We start from the raw sequence: 25739 nt of genomic DNA on the forward strand, positions 1-25739 counted from the left end.
AGGTTAAGTTTTTATTCTTGGATTTCCCCTGCTTATGTAGATGGAAAAAGGATGCGTTGAGGTTCCTCTTACCCAGACAACCTCATTCCCCACACCTGATATTTTCAGCAAAGAATAGACGTAGAATTTTAAGAACTTCTCCTTGTATTCCCTCACAAAACCTTATTGAACAAAATTATTTTCTATGTTCTAAGACTTGGGAAGAATTGGGTTTGGGGTAGAATTCCTTAACCAAGGTGCCACATATGTCTAATAGACATATATAGTTATAAAAATAAAAGTGTCAAAGCTTCTTTTTTCTAACAAATTGTGAAATAAAATAAGTCTGTCATTTTCTAATCTAATCTAATTAAGATGACCTGGGCTATAAATATAAAAGATGTAACTTCAAAATTCAAAACATTAATATTTAGAAAGAAATCTTATCATTTTCCTATTTCTCTGTTTCAATGCTTCTATAATCTTCTTTAGAAGCATCATCATGAGATGGTGCTCATAGGATCAATCAATCAATAAGCATTTTTAAGCACTTACCATGTGCCAGTCACTGTGCTAAGCAGTAAGAATATAAAAAGAGGTAAAAAATAGTCCCTATCCTGAAGAAGATTGTAGTATAATGGAAGAAATAACATTCATATATCTATCTAACATATATCTATCTAACAAGATATCTAGATAAAGAGATATACAAATCAAATTGTATAGAGGAAAAAATCAGAAGTAATTAAAAGAAGGGAGGCACCAAATATAAGAATAATTGGGGAAAATGAAAGTAATAATAAAGCTATTTCACAGGATACTGAGAATCAGGTAAGATAATAAATACCCTTGTGAAATGTAAGGCATTATAATATTAATTATATGTTATTTTAACACTATCATTTGATAATTATTATTAATATCCCACTCATTTTAAGTCATATATGCCTTTATTAACTTTGAATGGAAATTCTTGAAGTCTTTTTAATTTCTAATTTTCTTCAGAGTAATTCTCTTTCCTACACTTTAGTACCTGTTAGGTATCTATTCTTCAAAAGAATCACTTTGCTTGTATCTTAAACTCAATTATTCTTGATTTTTCCATTTAATTTGTACTACATTTCACTGAAAAATACATAATTGAATCCTATCTATTCTTACTTTGAGCCCATTGAAATCTGCTTCCCCTAATTATAATTCAACAATTAAGTGTTTCCCTTTCTTTCACTGTCATTCATTTCAAATCAGTTTAACAAGGATTTTTATCAGAACCACAGATGTAGACTTAAGGCCAGTGGCTTTGTCATCCCCACCTCCTTTCTCAGCTACTCTCTTAGGATTTCCATTCTTCTCTGAAAGTGAACTTTATTTTATATTTTGTATTTTTTCCATAAGAGTGTGAGTTTTGTGAGAATAGGAACTTTTTCAATGTTTTTTTTTTCTGTTTGAGTAAAGCACTTAATTAACATACTTGGAACTTAATGAATGATCAATAATTAATTTAGTTTTTATTATTTTGTTTTCTATTACGAGATTCTTTATACAACTACACAGATGACAATACAATTATCATGGTCTGTGAGAGGTCAAAATTTAATTGAAAAATCATAGAGGAGTATAGTAAATTTAGCATTAAATGATATGATATAATATTATATAGATGTTATAAAAAATGACCTAGAATGGAAAAAATTAGAAATAGAAATGTTGATTCACCTTGATAAAACATCCATGAAATAAAGAAATAAAACTTAGTTTTCTGTAAATATATGAAAACCACTACACAATAGAAAAGAATGATGGAACTTCCTGGATAAATAGAAAATGGTTGACTTACAGGAACATCATCCATGAAATACCACAGAAAGATTATAAAAAGTTTTTTTTTTTTTAATTTCCAATAAAAGTGAAAAAGTGGTTTAATGACAAACTATTAAGCATCTTCAATGTTTCAAGCCTCATCCTCATCTTGGCTTAATTTTCTAATAGCATTAGTGAAATTAGTCTTGTTTCAGAAGGTAAGAAAACAAGTTAATCTAGTTATCCAGTTTTTAGATGATGGAAGTCAGAATTTCTCTGGATATCCATTTTGCTGATATGAACAAAGGAAGTGATGATCAGGATGAAAAGAATGGGATGGAGGTATAAAATATTTTTAACAAAGAATTTTTAGGACTTGGTAACTAATTAAAAAAGAAGAAAAATAAGGAAAAGAAGAGAAAAGGGCTTTAGGACATTTTAATTTTGTCTATGGGAATGGTTTTTAATCAATAGAAACAAAAGAAGTGAGGAAAATAATGAACAATATTTCTATAATAGAGATATAGCATGGCACATTATATAAATTCCTTTACATCAAAAAGATATGGGTTCATGACCTCATATGTGTACACACACACACACACACACACACACACACACACACACATTTACTGACTAGCTTTCTGACCATGAGCAATTCTTTAGAACAATAACTTACAAGGGTTGTATTTTTCTAATGTTGGAAGAAGTTTACATATAAAGAATTCCCCATTCCAATAAAATAACTCTTCTGGACCAATACAAACAAAATGCAGAAAAATAACTTTAAGGTCAGCAAACTTTTCTACTAAACTAGATCATACCAATACTAGCATCTACATTTTAGAGACATTAAACCTAAGGAATCAATTTGCTCAATCATTTGCTCATTGTCATGCCAACTTAACTCAGTTATAGTTGTTTTAGAAACTGGGACTGACTCCAAGTCTATATCCCCTTACTAACTCTCAAAAAAGGGAATGAAAAGAACAATCAAAACACAATGATGAGGCCTGTAGTAATGCATTTAGGGAATTTATGACATCCTAAAGAATATATTAATATTCCTTATATTTAAAAGTAGAGAAAAAAATTGGAATAAGCACTTCGAGAGAATGTTCAAAAGAAATACATTCATTTATAGTTCCCCATTCTATACAGTTGCTCGGCTGGTGTGGTTCAATACTGATCCATTCCCCCTCTTTCTCTTCAAGTAGTTCTTTTGTCCTTATGGCTCTGAATATATTTTCCAAAACTGATCAATATTTCTAAATAGCTCAGAGTGAACTTGTAGTTACCTGGATGGCTAGATCCTGACTGAGTTCCACTTTAAATTATAGAGAATTCAATGGAGCTGGCACAGAGAATAGAAATATCATCATAAATGGGATTCCAGAAATTCAAAGAAAAGCCAGGCGGGAGGTCAACCCACCAGGAAGACCTGTGAAATTCACTATGTTCCAGAAGAAATATAAAAATAATGACCTTCTATAGCTTATAGAAGATAGACACAGTGCTTCACTTCCCTTTAAATCCCTAGAAGGCTGGCTTTCCTGACAGTCTTCAGGTTTGTTTTCATTTGAATTCAGTAGATAGATAGTCTGGATTAAATTCTTACAAATTTTAGCAGAGTATTCTTACCAATGGTAATCCATGGAACTGATAACCTCTGCAAAATATGAACACTGACTACAAAGGACAAATACATATTTTCATACTTTAATTTTTTTCTATTAAGAGACACCAATAATATCCTTAAATCATCTTCTCCATGTCTTTGCTTACTGTGCCCCTTCCTATGTATTTTCATTTTCATCTTCATTTAAATTGTCAATTTCTTTATGTCAAAGGCTCTATCTCTGTCTGCCTCTGTCTCTCTCTCTCTCTGTTTCTGTCCCTCTCTCTCTGTGTCTCTCTCTATCTTTATGTCTCTCAGTCTCTATCCTTTTTACTATCATCTGGAATAATGCTAGACATATATTAGACACTTAAAATATTTGTTGATTGAATAATTAACCAAATATTACCCACATTTTAAGGGAATAAACAGCATTGATAGATACTGATGACCAGGGAAAGGATTTCTGGTTTATGAAGTCAACAAGACATTGAGTAGACCCATAGGGGAGTCAACTGCTACATATTGTCTTGATCTCCTCACTTTTTCCAGAGCAAGAAGGTCAGGTATTCTGTGCCAAAGAAATAATATCCAAGTAATCCTGATAATAAAAAACAATCAATTTTAAAGAAAGAAAATAAGGATTAAAATAAAAATCAACTGCTTTTAAACACTTTAGATTCAGATAAGAGTGATATTATATACACACATATGTAGGGCATACCAAAGAATCAAGCTCACATAGAAAAATAAGGAGCTAATGAGCACCTTGGGAAGAAGGTATGAGGGCTGTGGGCTTTGGGAAGATAGCAAGGTGGCTCCCGAATGAAGCCTTGAAGAAAGAGTGACTTTGAAGTGACAGGGGATGATATCAGGAGTACCAGATATGAAAAAGTATTTACAAAGGCTAAATATTTATACAAAAGTCAGTTTGGCAACAATACCAAATATTTGAATAAAGTGTGAAATAAATATGAAATAAGAATAAGAACTATACATTGGGACCAGAATGCGAATGACTTTCAATGCCAAGTTAATAAGTTATTATTTTAGCATGGAACCAGTGGAGTCTCACTCAATTAGAAAGGGGTTCCTGGTGACTACATCTTAACTTAGAAAATCTTAAATGAACATAGTCTATCTTGTATTGGTGGTGGTGTTTTATTTCATTAATCTTTTCTAAATTACATTTAAATCTTCTTCCTTGAGGCTGTGATAGGTGGATCTTTAGTTTTGATATTTCTGTTATAGGCAATAGAGAGCCATTAAACATTTTGGTGCATTGGAATGTCATTGTCAGGACTTTTAATTTTTTTAAATTATTGTTATATAATGTATTCTAGATACAATTTCATCTAAAATGTAATTGAACCATTGAATGTCATTCTGATAGATTAAATGCAAAAAGCCTCCATTTAGTCCAAACCCATCATTTGAAGAAACTGAGAATGATAAAGTTAAAATAACCTGCCATAATTCTGGAAGAAAAGAGGTGAATGTGCAGGGAAACCAGGTCATCTATACCTCAAATCCCAAAAACTTTTCAGAGTATCATGTTAGAAGAATAACTTATTTTATAATGGCAAAAATTCATTCCTAAATTAGCATTTCAAGAAAGTATATAAGGCACATCTTTGATGAGTGTGGGAGCAAAAAAACATTTGTGTAAGAAAGATTCCTGAGCAAGTCCAAGAAATTCATGATGGAAAAAGCTTCCTACAATCATAAAAGGAACTGATTGAGTCTGAATACATATTAAAGCTTACTATTATTCACTTTATTTCTTTCATTAGATTTTTATGTAAGCAAAATCTTTCTTCTTTCATAACATTACAAACATGGAAATACATATCGCATGATAGAATGTCTAACCTATATCACACGCCATTTCAGGGAGGAGGAGGAAAAGGAGGGAGAGAGTGGACATGGATCACAAAATGTCAGAAAGAATTTATTAAAAATTGCATTGGCATGTAAAAATAAGAAATAGTTCTGAGAAATAATAATCAATCAGGGAGTACACTTAGTTGACCTTTTGGTAAGAAGTTCAGAGGCAAGGTTATTTTGGTTATGGCTCCAATGGCTTGGAGTCCATCAGCTCATTTGTTATTGTTGGGTGGTTGTTCTTCAGGGTATGACTCTTTATAATAATGTTTGGATTTTCTTGTAAAAAACACTGGAACAGACTACATTCCTTCTCCAGCTCATTTTAAATAGGTTGAAACTGAGGCAAATATCATTAAGTGACTTGTCCAATGTCACCCAGCTAATAGGTGTCTGAGGCTAGACTTTGATGTGGGAAGATGAGTCTTCCTGACTCTGGACTCAGCTCTCTATTCACTGCACCACCTAAATGCCAACATCAGCTCATGTGCACATAGCTTTTGTCCAGGATTCTGATGTATCAAAGTAGGAAAATATAAATCAAGGAATAGTTGGAGACTAGGGAAATTCTATGTGTTTAGTCAGAGAGAAGAGTGTATTTTGGGCTTCTGTATCTAAGGTTGAAAAAAGGAGGTTACTACTGAAAAGGCAGCCCTAATTTGAATTATTGGAGCATTCAAGGATATGAGAAGACACCACACACACTTACATATAGAGAAAAGGACAACTGTAAGATTCTTTTTGATGATTAGCTAAGAACTCTCAAAGAGTCCATGATCAGGGCATCACTTGGGAAAATAAGGTTAATTTCAAGCTCTATCAGTAGCTCTGGCACCCCGTTGGAGACAAGGCAACAACATTGTGCTTCTATTGGATTATATACCAATATTTCTGGCTGCTTACCTAGAAATCTATCCAATAAACCAAGTTCCCAAATGTCACTCAGTTTATATATGGAAAGTTTCTAGACCATGACGTTGAGCTCTCAGCCACCTCCAGATACAGTACAACACATCATTATATCTTCATTTTATACATATATAATGATCTATAGAAACATATGCAATCTCGAGGTGAATGACCCTATGGACCCTATGACACAGTGTAAAGAAAAATGGAATTAGAATGAATTAATGTGGGGACAAGTACAGGCACACTTCCTTTGTGACTTTAATCGGGCCCATTACATAGATTCTCTTCAGAAACATAATAATTTTTCTAACTATTTTATAAGAAAATGTGTTTGGGGAAATATTTTTGTGGCCCACTCATGGGAGCAAATACATTTTATTATGTAGTTTCTGAAAATAACCTACAGTATCTTAATTGAAGTCAATTAGCTTGTTAATAAATGCCAAATATGAAAAAAAGGCAAATATGTTCACTATTATGCTGCTCCTGTAAAAGTTAAATTTAATCTCTTATAATAAAAGTATTATATTTTGTAAGGTTTATTAACGATTATTAGAAATCAAGGATACAAAATAATAAACCACGTGCCATGGCTGATTTAGCCAAATTCAGAACTATCACGCCCTCTGCTTAGTTTACTCACTACATCCTTGCAATCTCTGAGTACAGGAAGAGAGAGCCCCAAGTAGGCCTTGCAGCCAGTTTAAATACAAATTGTGTTCTCACCCAGGTGGGGACTCAGGTGAGATTATAGGGAATTCTGGGAAGTACCAAGGACTTCTAGGGATTGAAGTCTGGAGTTCAAATCTCCATTTTTACACTTCCTCTTTCCCAAAGCTGGGAACTAGGTTACTTGCTTTATCATGAAGGTATAGTTTGGAATTTGTGGGAGAAGAGGCCACCACTTGGCCTACAAAATTTCCAGTAACAGGTTTATTTACCAATATAATGGCTAATTCAATTGAATATAATAGCTCAAGTAGGCAAGCAGTAGAATGCATAGGATCAATTTTTCTGGGACAAATTTGACTTCCTGAAGTCCAAATTCCAGGAATATCATTCTAAAAAAGAATTTTAGTTTCTGTTTCAACAAGAATAAAAAAAAATCATTCAAATTCTGAAAATCTGTATGGATTCATCTAATGATATGGGAAGATGAGGAACTGTTTCTTCATTAGGACTGGTAGTTATTTTATTGTTTTAATAGGGACTTTATTTTTCAACTATACACCCAGGGTCTAACTAGGCTTTATCTGGTAGGCATGCCAATGGAAAAATATACAAATTTCAGGAACTTTGTTCTCTAACACACACACTTTGCCCTTAGTAAGCAATGAATTCATGTTAATGAATAAATTGGTTAATAAATAAACAATTGAGCACATCCAATTCTGACAGCAAATCATGAAAAAAGTAAATTCCAAATGATGCATAAACCAAAAGATATATTTATTCACTTTAGCATTATAGTGTCAATCATAGATTCAAGATAACTTCAAACCTTTCTTTAAAGTATACTTCCTGTAGGACTCAGGAAATTCTAGAGTGACTGGTGTTTCAAGAAAGCCTCTAAGACTATCTGACATAGGTCAATTGTCTATTTGCTTTATGGATGAATTCTCCACATTTGGAGTTCAGAGAAGAGATGAAATCATAGTGACCTGCAAATATTAAAATAAATTTGCAAAGATTTCTTTTGGAAACTTGCCTTCTGAAAACAGGAGAATACATTGGTGTTGCATAAAAAGACTTAAGATTTTGAGTCACAAAACCTGGGTGCAAAGAGTAACTACACCTGTTATAATAGATCTCTCTTGATTGAGACTGTTCAAAATCTCATTTGCACACAAGTTCCTCATCTATTAAAAGAGAAGTTTGGACTAGATGTTCTCTGGGCCCTTTTCCATCTCTAAATCTATAATCCTATGCAAATAAACAAATGAGATCCAAATCAGAATATGAAAATATATTTTCCAAACCAGAGTGATTTAAAACCACATTTTGACTTGAGATAAAGAAATAAAATATTTCTAACAATCTAAGCTTTCCAAAAGTAGACTGGAGGTCTACTGGACATATATCACTGGAGGACCACATGATAGATATGTTACCTAAGATTTTCTGGGGTGGTTCTTCATGATCTTTCCTATTCCGAGTTTTAATTACCCATTCCTTTATTCATTCTATAGCTACTTATTATTTACCATGCAGAAAATATGGGGTAGTTTTCTGTGGGGAAAGAGGAGAGTTAAGACCCTGCTCATGTCTTGAAGACCTTAATAAACACACATGAGGAAGGGGCAAAATTGGAAACTCAAAACTCTCTATGCTTGATGCTAGGGGGTCAGACACATGTGACAGATTATATGTGCAGGAGTTAGTAAATTTTCATACAGTCCTATATAATGCAACATTTTTACATGTATGGAAATCTGGGGATCTAGTGAATTCTTTCTCCTAAAGCCATAGTAGCTATATACTGTGAAATTTAAAAGAGTGGATGCCATAAACTGTAAGAGTTTAAAATAGTTGAGGTCATAAACTGTAGTGAGTTAAAATAGTGGAAGACTTGAATTGTGATAGATAAAAGAGTGGATGAGTAAATTGTGACCTCAGGAAATATGTTTTCAGTACAGTGTTTTGTTTTTAAATCAAATATAAGGTGGTCACCAGGTAAATATTCCCCATTATGAATATAGCCAATTCAACTGGGTTTTATAGTGAATTTAATTAATAATACAATGAGGAATCAAAGAGAAAGAGAGAGAGACAGAGACAGAGACAGAGACAGAGACAGAGACAGAGACAGAGACAGAGACAGAGAGACAGAGAGGAAATAAATGAGAAAAGAATAGGCCAGCCCAGGCAGCCCTGGCCAACCCAGGCCTAAGCCTAAAAAGAAAAGATCAGTCAGTCCTAATCACTCACCATAAGATCTGTTCAAGTGAGGATTCAGGGGGACAGAGTCTCCCAAGAGGGAGTTCCAGCCAGAGTCAGGCTCCCTTGAGAGACCTCTTTAGAGATTGTCCTTCTCTCAACAACCTCCTTAGAGACTCTCTTTTGAGAGTTCAAGAGAGATCCCTGTATTTCAGCTTTTCCTTTCCTTATAAAGGGAAATTTTCCTTTGTCACCTCCCCTAAATTCTTACATCTACCAATCACAGTAGACGTTTTTCGAAGGACAGACCATTCTTAGTCCACACCAAAGAAGGTGTGGATTTTTGAGTAATTCACACCAGGAAAGCTCTGAGTAAGTTTCCCAGTTCTTTGTTCCTTGTAAATTCACAAATTGCCTGACCTTTATAGGTTCTTAGCACCCCTTTGTATTAGTCCTAAAATAGGCATGACTTAAGTATGGGTTTAAGTATTTGTCATTGTTCATCAAGGAGTTTTCTCCCCTAAAGCAGTCTTAAGTACGGGTGCAGTAGAGGTCTTCCCATTTCTGATATAAGTAGAGTCCTCACTTTTTAGATCTAAGTAGCTTCACTGTTTAAAATGGAGAATAGTCCCAATAGGGAATTGTCCCAATGAAAAATTCCCCAATGGGGAATTTTTTAACATTCACAAGTCTGAGAAATTTCAATATTCACAATACCAATACTGGTTACAGCCATCTCCACTCATAAGTTTATGAACACCAGGTGGGATTTTGGAGTGAGTTAATTTGTAATTAATTCATCTTATTGGCTAATTTCCTTTGAGCTATTTGTAGATCTGAGGTATTCCTACTTTGCATAGCATTTCCAGCTGCACTGACATACAATGCAGCTGTTTTGATATTTCTCCATGGACTCCATTATTTCTTCATGATGTTATCAGAATGATACTTCCAACTCCTACTCATGTTTTTTTTTCCCTATAAAATTTTTCCATGATAAATATTTTTTTTTATTTTTCCATCACACTAAACCTAATGAAACCTCCCTCTCCCAAACTCATAATAATATAATATGAGTCTCCAAATTCCGGTTTTTAATTGAATGTGGTATTTTTTCTGCCAGAAACCTCAAACTATAAATTTAAATCACTCGTAAGTAAGTTTTATGTGAAAAGACAGAATTCCAAAGACGTCGATTCCTACGACACCTCAACCATTATCTCAGTGATATAGGGGATATAATTTAATAGCCAAGATTAATATGACACTTACTATGTGTGGGGTACTATGCTTAGCACTTTACAATATGTATCTCATTTTATCACAAAAATCCTGGGGGGTAGGCAGTATTACTACTCCAATTCAAACAGATGGGAAAGCTGAAACAAGCAAGTGTTCTGTGACTTGCATGTCACTATGTATGACTATGTATATCAAACAGCTTGGATGTGCCTGAGACCATATTTGAACTCAGGTCATCCTGACTCCAGACCTGGTGCTCTAGATGCCTTATTAGTCTTTGATTAAGAAAACTATATTATCTGAACTTGATTCATTCAAGGCCTTCCAGCAATGTCACATTGACCAGAGACTAGCAAAAGACAAAATGGTATTTGAGTAAACAGCTGATCCTCTAAACTCCTCCCTCTTTCTCACACCACACATGTTACATACAACATATATCACATATATGTAAAGATATGTATATACATACCCACATTTCTTTCTTCCTTCCTTCCTCTATACAAATCTTTTTTTCCCACTGAATTAGAAATATATCTGAAAGCAAAGGTTCTATCTTATTTAATATCTTGTCACAGACACACACACACACACACACACACACACACATTAACCAGCACATATGATCAGAGAACTAATAACTAGAAGATACTATCCAATCTAAGTTTAAAGAAATTGAATGGATTCTTATTGACTTTAATAACCAATCAATCGACAAGGATTTACTTTGAAAGTAAAAATCTAATCATAAAAGTAATCTGAGGTTTTAAAGTTTCAGAATTATAAAAATGCAGAATATATAAAATAAACTCTAAAGTGAATTCAGCAGCCACCTAGTCAGACACATCCCATGCCAAAAACAAAACAAAAGATATTAAAATCTTCTGAATAATAATCGGCAAATGGTCATCAGTCCCTTCTCAGTTGTCTCCAACATGGGAGAGCTCCCAATCAACTGAGGTATTTATTCTCACTTTGGTATAATTATAATTATTAAAGATTTTCCCTAACACATTTCCCTAACATACAATCTAAAATGGATCCTTTGTAACTTCCATTCTGTTCTCCTGGTTCTTTTATCTGGAGCAAAACAGACTATATCAGGCACTCTCTTTCATATAGGAAATTGTCAAATGCATGATGAAAACTACCATACCATAATGAGCATTCTCTTTTTAGATTAAACAAGTATAATTTCATTAGGCAGAGGGCCTATGTTTAAATCACAGTTTTTCTGTATACTATACAAGTCATCTTTCTTCAATTCATCTAATTCTTCTGAAACTAAGGATCCTTAACTTATAAGAAGGACTGAAAATAGATAAGATATGAAATCAACAAGGGATTATTAATTTCCTACTCTATTGCTAGAGTTTTTATAGGAATTAAGAAAAGACAGACCCTATCCAAGGAACATTTATTCTGCTAGACCATGTGAATTCACTACATAGATATGTATACCAATAGGCAAAGTTGGAGGAAAGAAAAGGGCATTAACAAAACTGTTTAGAATTATTTAAGAAGAGAAATGGTCCTTTTAGTTTGGAGTGGGGGAGATGGCATATGTATGGTAAAGGATGATAAAGCTCCATGAGAGCAGGTGATAATTCATTTTCTGAATTGATTTCATCTTTTAGAAAAATGAGTTTCTAGATATAATGAAGTTCTAAAGATTAGTCAGCTGGGCACTGATGGCCTATACCATCACTACTTCAGGCTCATCCTATTGTAATAATTTTCTGGTCTGACTCTTTGTCTTGACTCTTCCCATTTAAATCCATTCTCTTTTTAGCTCACAAATTGATCTTCATAAAGCCCAGGTCAGATCTTTCACCATCCCTCCAAAAGAGAAACAAGAAATAAAAACTCCAATGATTCCTCCCTCTCCCCAAGATTAAACATAAAAGCATCTATTAAGGTTTTTTTTTTTAACTATTTACAACCAGGCCCCTTCCTACTTTCCCAATCTTATATTTTATCTCCCATTCCCATATACTATATGGTGTATCATCAAAGAACCTGTACTTTTTCACTTGATTTCATCCTTGGAATATGATTATTTGACTTACTTCTTCCTACTGGTTTCCCTCAAGATTCAGCTCAAATCATTTTTTTGGCAGATTTGAAGGTAACTCAGAGAATATCTAAGTGCTAGCTAATGCTAATGTCATCCTTATAGCAACATTTTCTACTTGTGCATATTGCATATAAATAGATGTTTAGATGTTGTCTTCTCACATTATAATATGAGATCTCTGAGAACAAGGACTATGTTTTTACCTATTTTTACATCACCAGAGCTGCTCATTCTCCCTCAATAAGTATTTAATAAGTTATGATCGACATTATCAATTTCTTTACAGTGCCTTTGAAATTAAGAAAAGATAATTAGATTCAGAGAAAAGGAGTCCTCCTCTCATCTTGGTAATATTTCTAATTGTCTATATATCTATAGAACTTTTCAGAACAATGATTTTGTCATCTATAAAATGAGTGAATGGTTAACAGACTCAAAACTAAATTTTGTTCTTGAGTTGTTTCTGTCATTTCTGAATTTTTATGATCCCATTTGGGATTTTCTTGGCAATGATAGTGGAGTGGTTTGACATTTCCTTTTCTGGCTCACTTTACATATGAGGAAACTGAGGCAAACATGATTACATGACTTGCCCAGTGTGACAGAACTAGTTAGTATTTGAGACAATATTAGATCCCAAAATTCCCAGATGCCAGGCCCAGTGCCATATCATCTGAAAATGTAGCTACTCATAAAATTGAATAATTGTATTAAATTCCTATCCCACTCATGATTTTATGTTATTTGGTGACTTCACACTTAAAAATCACTTGAGGGAATCTGATGTTTGAGATAAAGAACTATGATGAATTTATCAGGTTTATTAGTGATTATCTAAGGAGAATTATGTTCAAGTCACCACAAAGGAAAAGCTTAGTTGTGTGATGCGAGAAAGGTAACTGAACTTCTCACCATAAATTTCCTTACCCATGAATTGGGTGATAATAATAGAACCTACGTCTTGGGATTCTTATTAGGAATTAATGACAAAAGATTTGTAAATCAGAAATCACATTGAAAACAAGGTGTAAAGAACTATTAATATCTTTATTTGGCAGCCCAACCCTATCATTTTTATATGGGGAAATAGAGGCCCTGAGTTGTGAAATATTTTGCCCAGGGTCATACATGAAGTACATGGGATAGGCCCAAGTTTTCTAATCATTATTCTAAGGATAACTTTTAATACACAAAAAGTAATTGCTGGGGTATAAAGAGAAAAAAACAAGGGATGAAAGAGAGAAAGAGATCAGGAATGAATGAAAGGAGAAACATAAAGGGAAAATAAAGTACATCTTTTTGCAAACAGTGCTTTCAATTTACATTTAAATTTGCATTTCTTTGTGAATTAGCTTAAATTAAAAGGAAAATTTTCCCACCAGAGAGCATAAACATTCAATTAGAAATGGTTTTGTGGCACAGAAGCAGAAGGCAAGAGCTTTCCTTGACACTGAATAGCTGTCCAGGCCATGCTCTTTCTTAGCCAGCTAGAAAAGAATCCAGGACTTTGGAGAGCAGCCCTTCAATTAGGGAAGAGCAATTTAATCAAACACTGGCAGAGTTCAGCTAAAAAAGAAAAATATGGCCTCACAACAGACTTCAACTTTTAGTAGAATTTTATTAGTGTATTTTCCCCATATTTCATCTTGCACTCATCACTACAATTGATAATGTTGTTATTACATCATTTCAGTCATATTTAACTCTTCCTGAGCCCCATGTAAGATTCTCTTGGCAAAGATACTGGAGTGATTTGTCATTTTCTTCTCAAGTTCATTTTTACTGATGAGAAAACTGATGCAAAATGACTTACCCAATATCAAACAAGTAGTATATGTTTGAGATTTAATTTGATCTTAGGTCTTCCTGACTCCAAGGTCTTGCTGCATTTGGCAAAAAGCAACCATTTAATATTTTTTTCATTCCTTTATTTGTCTAAAACCCCAAAGTCTGTCTGTCTAATTGTATATCAGTTTTCTTCCTTTTCCTCTCTCTGTCTCTTATTAAAATATAAGTATCATTATAAAAGAATGGACAGCAGATTCTTTAAAGAAGAGATTATTCACTTTAGTTTCCATAAAACAGAAAACTAGTAAAAGCCTGGCATACAGTTGATAATTAAGTGATATTTCACAAATGAATGATTTAGTATTTTCAACTTAATATCTTCGTTGTTCTTTGAAGAACCATCTATTCTCAATTAGAAAGTGTACCTTTAAAAGGTGGTATGTTGGGGAAAGAGTGATGAATTTGAATCTAGGACTTTTGGTTCAGTGGTAGCTAGGTGACATGATGGATAGTGGAAAGAGCACCAGGTCTAGAGTCAGGAAAACATTAATTCAATTCCAGACCCAGATCTTTACTAGAGATAACTCATACAGACACCTTTGTCTGTTTCCCACATATAAAATGACCTGGAGAAGACAATGACAAACCATTACATTATCTTTGCCAAGAAAACCCTAAATGTGATCACAAGGAATCAAACACAACTGAAACAACTGAACAGCAATCCATGTCCATATTGCAAATATTTCATTTAATACCTATATGACCCTATGTAAATCACCTAATCTCTCATGAAATACTTTCCTCTGTTGAAATAAACAAGTGAGAACTGGACTAGATGACTTCTAATATACTTCTAGTTCTAATTCTATGATCCTGTATGTTCTTAATAATCATAATTGTTAAAAATGCAATGGTCTAGCCCAGAAAATATTGACATTCCCCTTATTTGGCAACAGCAGGCAGAAGATTTTTGACTATCATCATTCTAATTCTAGAAAGTATTCCTATTAAATGACAGGTTTCAGCTAGATGGTTTCTGATTCACCTTCCAGATTTAAGATCCCATGGTTGTTTATTCCATTTCTTGCTTTAGTTGTTTCTCATGCATACCCTTTGGAATGTATGTCATAGATTCCTCTAAATGATCATCTTTAAAGATTAATGATCATAAGTAAATAAATTATGTATGATACATGCTTAAACAATTGAAATTAATGACCATTACCAAAATAAATGATTGTAAGTTCATTTTCATCAATTAAAAAATAATTTCAGCCGAATGAATGTGGAGAAATCACTTTTTCACATTATGTACACATAATAAAAACTGTCAGAGAGATTTTTGAAATTGTTCTGCTTGAACCTATAGGGAAGAATTATGAGTAATGGGCAGGAGATGTCAAAATGCAGATTTGCAGTTGACATAATGATAAATTTTATTAGGATTAATATTACATCAAATGTAATGGCCTGCTTTGGGCTAAAGTGCATAACCCTATTTTTACATGTCTTCCAGTAATGATGAATGATTACTCAGTTATCTATTGTTCTGTGGATCTTTCTCAATGGAATCTATGTCCTTTTTCATATCAGATGTGGAGTAATTCAAGGATTCAGATCACATTTTTTTCATTTGTGTGGGTTTTTTGAGATTAGCTTGATATTATTTGGTGTTTGTTGGGATATTGTGTTTAGTGTTGTGTCTTAGTGATATCTGTCTTGTGATGTGGTAATATGTGTCTTCCCAAACAAGTGTTTGAATGTTAAACAGAAGATAATTTAACAGTTTTGTTTTTTTTTTAAAGGTGTCATTGCCTTTCAGGGAGATTAGAGATGTTTGCTTTCTAGTGGCATCTTCCTTTGGTCATTCTCCTGAGAAGAAATTTCAGATGATTTAAAATTTTTAAACTGTAACTACCTTAAATGGATAACTGTTAACACATAGATAGTCACCAGAGGTTTGGCAATAGCTTCTTACAAAGGAATAACCAAATACAAAATGTCCCTTCACTTTATATTGGAAGAGTTAGAAAAATGCATACCACTTCTTAAATCATAGTAGTTATTAATTTTTTAAAGCCTGTGGCTAAAACTCACTATCATTCTTGTTCTTTTTGGTGTAGGTTCATTAAATATTTATGTAATTCATTGAAAGACAGAGTCTCTAAGGAAAGCTTAAAAAGTTCACTTTGAGTCTTCAAAGTATGAAGAATATGTCAAAGTGTGTAGTAAGATTATGACAATGAAGATCATGGTGATGATGATACCAAAACTATACTGAACAATAGTAAGTGTTTAATTAATGCTTGTTGATTAGCTATTCAGTGTCATACCAATCAAACTGGGCAAAAATTACTTCACAGAGCTAGAAAAAATAATAATGAAATTCATATGGAAGAACAAAAAGACAGATTAATCAAGAGATTAGTAAAAAATGGTGGAAGGTGGTATAGTTATACTGGATTGCAAACTGTATTATAAATTGACAACCATTAAAACAATGTGATTAGCTAAGAAGCAGAGTGGAGGACCAGTGGATTAGATTATGAATTCAATACACAATAATAAATTAATATAATAACCTAATGTTTAAAAATCCAAATATCAAAGCTTTGGGGGGAAATTACTATGCAATAAAAGTTGCTGGGAAAATTTAAAAAAAAGGATGGCAGAAATTAGGCATATACCAACATCTCATGCTATATAACAAGATAAAGTAAATTTGATACATGATTTAAAAATAAAAGCTGTTACCAAAAAAAAATTATGGGAGCATAAACTGATTTACCTATAAGATCTATGGATAAAGGAAGAAATTATGTCAAAAGTTGGCAGAGAAAACATTATGAGATGTATGATAGATAATTTGGATTATATTAAAATTTAAAAATACTGCACAAAAATCAATATTAAAAAGCAAAGAATAACCTTTATAGCAAGTGTCTCTAACAAACATTCATCAAATATAGATAACTGATTCAAATTTACAAAAATGGCAAGTATTCACAAAATTTCCAATGGTCAAAGGATATGCAGAAATATTTCTTAATTGAAAAAAATAATTCTATTTTGAATCAGGTAAAAATGTTCCAAATCAAATTGTATTAGAAAAATTCAAAGTAAAAGAACTCTAAAGGTACCCTCTTTATACCCACCAGACTGACTGAGACTAAAAAGAAAATAATAAATGTTAGAAGAAATGTGGAAAATAATACTAATACATTGCTGGTGGAACTACAAAACTACAAATTCTGAAGAGTAATCTGGAACCAGACTCAAAGAGTCATCAACATATACATACCACATTTTCCAGTCATATCACTACAAGAATGCAGAATGAGTTAAATCCACATAAATAATCAGCAATTCTATATATTAGCAAAAACAGTCTAGCAGTAAGAGTTAGAAAGATAAATTGTACTTAAAAAAACTCTAAACAATATAAAATACCCCAAAATCTACTTACCAAAGTAAATACAGATATTATATGAACACAATTACAAAGCACTTTTCACACAAATAAAGTTAGATCTAAACTAAAGAAAAAATAGTCATTGCTCAATGGTAGGCTGAGATAATGAAAATACCTAAAATAATTTATTTATTCAGTGTCTTAAATCAAACTACCAAATTGTTATCTTACAGAAATAGAAAAACAATAACAAAATTCATCTGGAAGGACAAAAGTCAAGAATATCAAATAAACTAATGAAGAAACATTGAAGGAAGGATGACAAAAAAACATTGAAGGAAGGATGACTAGCAGTGCCAGATCCCAAACTGTAATACAAAGCAGTGATCTTCAAAACAATTTGATACCAGATAAGAAATAGAGTGGTATATCAGTGGATATCAGTAGATACACAAGATACAGGGGTAAATAAATGAACTTAGCAAAAAGTTCCTAGCTTTTATAGTAAGAAATCACTTTAACAAAAACTGCTAGGAAAATTAGAAAATTGTATGCCAGAAGCTAGATATAAACCAATATCTCACACCCTATACCAATGATGGGTAACATTTTAGAGACTTTTTACCATGCCCTACCTCAAAGACCACATGCCATTCCATTTTCTCCCCCAGAGACCAGGTGCTGAGCTGCCTCACTCTTTACTCAAGGCAGGGGAGGGAGCAAGTACTCTCATTGGGCTGATGGGCTTAAGGGCAGGTGAAATGAAAAAAAAATATCCAAGGCACAGTGGAAAGTGGGAAGGGAGGAGCTCTGCTTGAGTCCCTCTACCTTTCTAGTAAGTAAATCTTGGGGACAATGGTGTACATGCTCACAGAGAGGGTTCTGTGTGCCCTCTTTTGCATGTGTGCCATAGATTCACCAACATGACTCTATACCAAGATAAGTCAAAATGGATATATGATTCAGATATAAAGTGATACCATAACTACATTAAGTGCATGCATTATTGTTTACATGGCAGATCTTTAGAGAAGGGTAAAATTTATGACCAAATATGTTATAGAGAACATTACCAGGTATAAAATGAATAATTTTAATTATATTAAAATAAAAGGTTTTTTTGCAAACAATAATGTAACCAATTTTAGAGGGAAAATAAAAACTAGGAAAATTATAACAAATTTCTCTGATAATGGTTTAATTTCTCTAATTTATAGAGAACTCAATCAGATTTATAAAAATACAAGGCATTCCCCAATTGATAAATAGTCAAAAGATTTGAACAAGCAATTTTCAGATGAAGAAACCAAAGCCAGCAGTATCCATCTTAAACTGTTCTAAAACACACTTGATTAGAGAAATATGAATTAAAACAACTTTAGGTACCACTTCATACCTATAAGATTGACCAATTTGGCAGTAAAGTGGTAAATGTTGGAGGGTATTTGGAAAAATTGGGACACTAATGCACTTATTGCTGGAGTTGTGAACTGATACAACCATTATGGAGTACAATTTGGAACTATGCCCAAAGGGCTATAAAACAGTTCACACATACCCTTTGATCGGGTCATACTACTACTGGGTTTGTGTTCCAAAGAGATAATAAAAAAAGGGGAAATAACCTCCTTGTACAAAAGCATTTATATTAACTATTTTTGGAATGACAAAGAATTGGAAATTGAGGAGACATACATCAATTGAGGAATAGCTGAACAAATTGTGTTACAGGTTGGTGATGGAATACTATTGTTCCATAAAAATCAATAAGGAAGATGATTTCAGAAAAATGTGTAAAAATCTACAGGAACTGATATGGAGCAAAATAAATATAACTGGGAGAACATTTTACACAATAACAGCAACATTGGATGATGATTGTGTTTGAAAACTTGGCTACTCTAAAAAATGCAATGACCCAGAAAAATTGTAAAGGACTTACTACAGGGAATGTATCCAAAGAAAGTATTACTGAAATTTTCTTTCAAATCAGTGTATTTATCATTTTATTTTGGGGTTTTGATTATGGATATTTGCTCTTAAACAATGGCCAACATGGAAATGTGTTTTGTATTACAATGAAAATTAAATTAAATGAGATAAAATTAAAATAAATTTAAAGAAAAAAATATCACTTCTATGTTTATATCCCATAGAGATTAAAGGTGAGGGAAAGAAACTACCTATATAAAATATATATAGCAGCTCTTTTTGTGGTGGCAAAATACTGGAAACTAGGAGGATGTCCATCAGTTGTGGAATGACTGAACAAGTTGTGATATATAATGTGATAATATTACATAATAATTATATATAAATTATTAATTTCATTGATTATTTATTATACAGTTTATATTATACTATTAAACATATTTATATATTACTTACACACTATATAATATAATAAAATATTATAATAAATGTTAATAATTAATTATTGATAAATTGAATTAAATAATGAATTATATATGAATTATATAAATATATATATATATATAATTATGTATGTATAATAAGTTGTGATGATATAATATAATGAAATATGAATGTATCAAAATATATGAGAAATAAGATAACAAAAAAACCCTAGAAACAGTTATATGAATTGGTGCAAATGAATTGAGTAGAAAGAGGAGCATGTTGTACACAGTAATAGCAGAAATGTATCATGATCAACTATGAATGAAAGCTATTAACAAGACAAGGATATAGGACAACTCCAAGCAACTCATGCTGAAAAAGGATAATCACTGTCATAGAGATTGAAACATACTGCCATTCTTCACTTGATTTTTTTCTATCAATTTTTCTCTAGTGTAAATAATATGTGTCTTAGTTAATGACATGACAAACATATAAATATATATGATGTTTGTTTAATCTTATATCATATTTCATTATATCTTAGGGAATGAAACCTTAATAGAGGGAGGGAAAAATATTAACTGAAAAATGTTAGAAAATAAATATTAAAACTGTATCAACTTATCTAAAATAGTAAAAGATTATTGACCTTTGCAATCCTTGAAATTACAAATTGCTTTACAAATATTATTTTATTATTGTCATACCAGTCTTGTAAAGTATATTCCACACCACCATTTTATACATGTAGGAACTAATAATTTCCCACAGTTTCTCAGGTAGTGGATATGGTGGAGGACTTGAACTCAGGGTTTCTTGGCTCTGAGTCTTGTACATTTTGTACTGTGCCACTGAGTTTTACTCAAGAATTTCTTTTATCATCACTTTTTATTCCCCTCAAATGTTGGTTTGGACAGATGAAAATGGACCTGTCTAGTTCATTCTTCTCTATTTGTTTCTGAGAAATCCATACACTCTCAAGTTCCCTGCTATGTAAAAGCAGATAATTCTGTAGTTGGTGATGGCACTATTAAAACCTCTCAGAGAGCAAAAGAGAGGCTAAATGTGGAATAAATGACTGAAAAGAAATTCACAACATAAATTTCCCTAGCAGGGAGCTTCAAGGGATATAGATTCCCTAAAAGCAAATAATACAGTGCTTAGAGTTTATGGCCTATAGAAGAATAAAGACATCATCTTCTGCGATATCAAATTCAGTACCAGTCTGTAAAACTCTTCCAAATAATGTATAAATGGGGAAACATATGAAAAAGGATCCTTTTAGAAGCACAATGAATAACATAGATCATAGAGAATTCTTCTGAGATATGTTTCTTAGATTCCCCACATCCCAATGAAAATGACATAGTATAGTACACTGCCTATTATTTTCACAGACAATGGGAATATTCATATCCAACTCTCCAAGGTATCACTTGATATTTCAGAGCTAGAACGGAATCTAGAGATTTATTATTTTTTGTACATGAGAAAACTTTGTTAAACAAGGAAATTTTGTTCTATGTAAAGTGATCTGCCTACAATTTCATTGACATTATACTATGGTCATAGAGCAGAAATTGAAAGTATCTTAGAGATTTTTCTAGTCCAAACTCTTTTGTACAAGTAAGGAAACATAACTCCAGATATTTTTAGAGATACTACACAAGTTAAACAGGTGGGAAGAGTCAGTGTCAGAAATGAGAAATGAACCAAGGTTTCTTGATTCTTGAGTCAGAATTTTAATATAGTACTTCAATATGCCTATAGGACAAGAGAAATTTCAAATTTGAGAATCCTTAAGATTAGGATGATAGACTTTCTCTATGAAAGATATTGAGCTATGCAAGACCTTGAAATAAAATCAAGTAATATCATTGAAGAGACAAGTGATCATTCTATCACGATGATTGATTGAAGGATTTAGGGGTCTTTAGATAAAAAAATAAGTCATGTGGGTATACAAATTAATGGATGATTATTAACTTTGTGGTTTTTCTTTATTAAATATTTATATCTCTATTTTTAATATCCTTTTGTTAGATATGAATGAGAAATTTCTTAGAGATAAAATGGTAAATTACATCCCTGCTTGATATAATCTGATGTTGATTGCTAATGGTAATGATTTTTCTCCTAAAACACATTAATTGATCCATAAACATATATTAAATATCTATTATGTATCAGAAACTATTTTGAATATTTCAGGTAAGACAAAAATGAAATGGTTTTCATTTTCCAGGAACTTACATACTATTATTTATATGTATGTATGCTTTCAAAAGTATTTTAGAGAGTCAACATTAATAGGAAGAATCACATAATGGTAGAATGCTAGATAATGTAAACAAAGCATAAATTAAAATACTTTCTCTGATTCTTGAAAGCATTTTTGTCTTGAGCAATTCAATTCACTAAATCTTTTTAAGACTCATATTTCATACTGGCAAAATCAGATAATATCTAAAATTACCACATCATAGGGTTGTTGTGAATATGTAACAAGATCATGTATATCAAGCACAGTGTAAGTATGAGACCATTTTCGGAGAAGGACTTACCAAGTAGCAGCCAATCAACCCTGGTAGCACAATACATATACTTCAACTGTTTCATGAAAAAGAGTATCATGAGTACTTTCCTGAGGCTTAAGTTTTACAAATTGTAATGTGTTAAAAACTGTCATATTTTTGAGCCATAACTAAAGATCATACAATAGAGTATCTGTTTCATGGAACCAAAAATTAAAGAGTGCAAGAATCTAAGAAATGTAAATGGCAAACTACTCCATTATCTTTGCAACAAAAACTTAAAACTTAAAATTAAAATTAAATTAAAATTAAAATTAAATTAAAAATTAAAAATTAAAATTAAAATTAAAATTAAAATTAAAATTAAAAAATAGTTCAATAATGAGCTAACAAAAATACCCTTCCATAACCATAACTACTCCCTATGGGATGTACTTTCTCTGCCTATTGCATATGACTGAATTTGTCTTACATACTGACTTGAGGGTGAATTTTGTGCTGATTGCATGAATAAGATTTTTGTAATTTGAACATGATGCTATTACAAATAATTATGGCCTTGTAACATTCCTTAGAAATCAGACTATGTGCTTTGTGCTAAAAATTAACTGTTGTTTCTTTGTTTGATTTCATCTGGCCTATGTTATGTTTTATTCTTAAGAGGCTAAAAACATATTAGATTTATAACATAAGCTATTTTTTCTACCTAGGCTATATTATTTAATTCACATTTCCCCAAAATTGACTAGAGATCAACAACCAAACAGAATATACTAAAATGATGAAATATTTTGAAAATATATCATAAAATACATGACTTTTAATACTTAAAACCAACTGTAATAATCTATAACTTAGTAGCTGGTTTGAGACATGGTTATTGCAAAGAAATCATTTGAGGACCAGAATTCTGGTAACAAAAAAAAAAACAATTAGTAAGCATCCTTTCAGAATTTAATATGTGACATTTATTATCTTGAGTGCTAAGAATGAAATCATCAAGGTGAAATAATTTCAAGATTTTCCATCAGGAGATTTGCATGCTACAATCTAAGATGGTGGAGTAAGCAATGTTTAATTTGTTCAAGAGCTCAAAAAACATACCAAAAAAAAGGAAAATAGAGTATCTCAAAAAACAAAAACAGGAGGGACACATCTAACTGCAGTGCAAGGGGGAGTAGTACAGCAAGTTTGGCATTAAAGTGAATCAGCAGAATAAAGAGCAACCCAGAGCAGTTCTATGTGGTCTGAGGTAACAGTATATCTAGGAGAAGCCATAGTGCTTCCAAGCAGTCTGAGACAATGAAACAACAGAGTGGGGAAGAAGTCCATGTCTAGCCCTATATGATTTCATATTACCTGAGGCAATGAAATAGTAGTAGCATAATCCCATGAGGCTTGAGGCAATAAACCAGCAAAAGGGGGGGGGGGATATAGCACAGGAGACACAGGGAAACTGAAAGCAGGTGGACTGGAATCAAACTAGACAAAACAACTGCAAGCCTCACTACCAGAAGCCAACCAGGTCACCCCTGCAAGTGAATACAGAGGGACACAAAGACAACCAGTCCAGCTCTCTAAGATTGGAATAAAATTCCATATTCTCCAGGAGAAGAACAGAATATCAACATAAAGGCAAGGTAATAAGAAGGGGAAATAATAAATAAAAAATGAAGAACAGAAAAAGAAAATGCATAAACATAAAAAAAGTTATTTTAGTTGCATGGAAGATCAAAATATAAAATGAAAATTGAACAATTATGCAAAAAGAAAAATAAAGGAAATAAGAAAATATGGCAAGCTGCAGAAGAACTTGAAAGATATTGAAAAGAATCTAAAAAGCAAATAATAAAAAAGTGATAGTAAGATTCAAACACTTAGAAACTAGAAGGAATCAAATTGAGAAAGAAGTCAAAAACAGTGAAGAAAACAAGTCCTTAAAAACTAGAATGACCCAGATGGGAATGGAGCCAAAAAAGAAAGACACTGAAGAAAAAACTTTCTGAACACTGGAATGGGACAAATGAAAAAGTAAACACAAAAGCTCAGGGGAAAAAAATACCTTCCTCCAAAATTAGGATTGAGCAAATGGAAGCTAATATCTCCATAAGACATAAGGAAAAAAAAGACAATCAAAAGAAAACCTGAAATATCCCACTGGAAAAACAACTGACTGGAAAATGGAGCAAGAAGAGATGATCTAAATTAAGGCAGAATATCTGAAAGATATGATGATAAAAAGAGCATGGACAACATATTATAAGAAATCACCAGGAATCACTATCTTTATATCCACAAACAAGTGGAGAAAAAATAAATTGAAAGAATCTCCCTATCATAATTAGTAATCATAACTGTTAATGTGAATGAGATTAACTCATCTGTGAAATGGAAAAATAGCAGAATAGATTAAAAGTATATATCTCACAATATGCTATCTGTAAGAAACGCATTTGAAGTGGGGAAATACAGAGAATTAAAGTAAGGTATTGGAGCAGAATCATTTTGCTTCTGGGTGCATCTGAGTGCCTCAGTGGATTGAGAGTCAGGCTCAGAGATGGGAGGTCCTGGGTTGAATTCTGGCTTCAGACACTTCCTAGCTCTGTGACCCTGGGCAAGTCACTTAACCCACATTGCCTAGCCCTTACCACTTTTCTGCCTTAGAACCAACACCATGGATTGATTTTATGATAGAAGTTAGGGATTTAAAAAAAAAAAGAAAAAAAGAAGAATTATTTTGCTTCAGGCAAATGAATGGGTCAAAGAACAAATCATAGAAACTATCAATAATTTAACTAAGGTGAATTACAAAAAAGGGACAATATAATAAAAATAATGAAATTGAACAAAAGCTCTTCATAGAGAAAATATATATTGCACATACCAATAAAATAAAAAATAGCTTATTAAAATAGGGGTGCAACTTAAAAAATAACAAAAATATTTTTAATTTAACACCAATTTGGGAATCCTGAAAATCAAGGAAGAGGTTAATAAAATTTAAAGTAAAAAGACCACTGAACTAATAAATAAGACTAAGGAGCTGTTTCTATGAAAGTTTATGAAATGAAATTGAATCATTTCTTAATTTCATTTTAAAAAGAAAGGAAAAATCAAATCACCAATATTAAAAATGAAAACAGCTAAATCACAAGGAATAAGGAAGATATAAAAGTAATTAATAGGAGTTATTCTGCCAATGTATATATCCAGATTAACAAAAGAGGAAATAGAGTACTTAACAGTATC

Source organism: Monodelphis domestica, chromosome 1, assembly GCF_027887165.1.
Source record: "Monodelphis domestica isolate mMonDom1 chromosome 1, mMonDom1.pri, whole genome shotgun sequence".
Taxonomy (NCBI): domain Eukaryota; kingdom Metazoa; phylum Chordata; class Mammalia; order Didelphimorphia; family Didelphidae; genus Monodelphis; species Monodelphis domestica.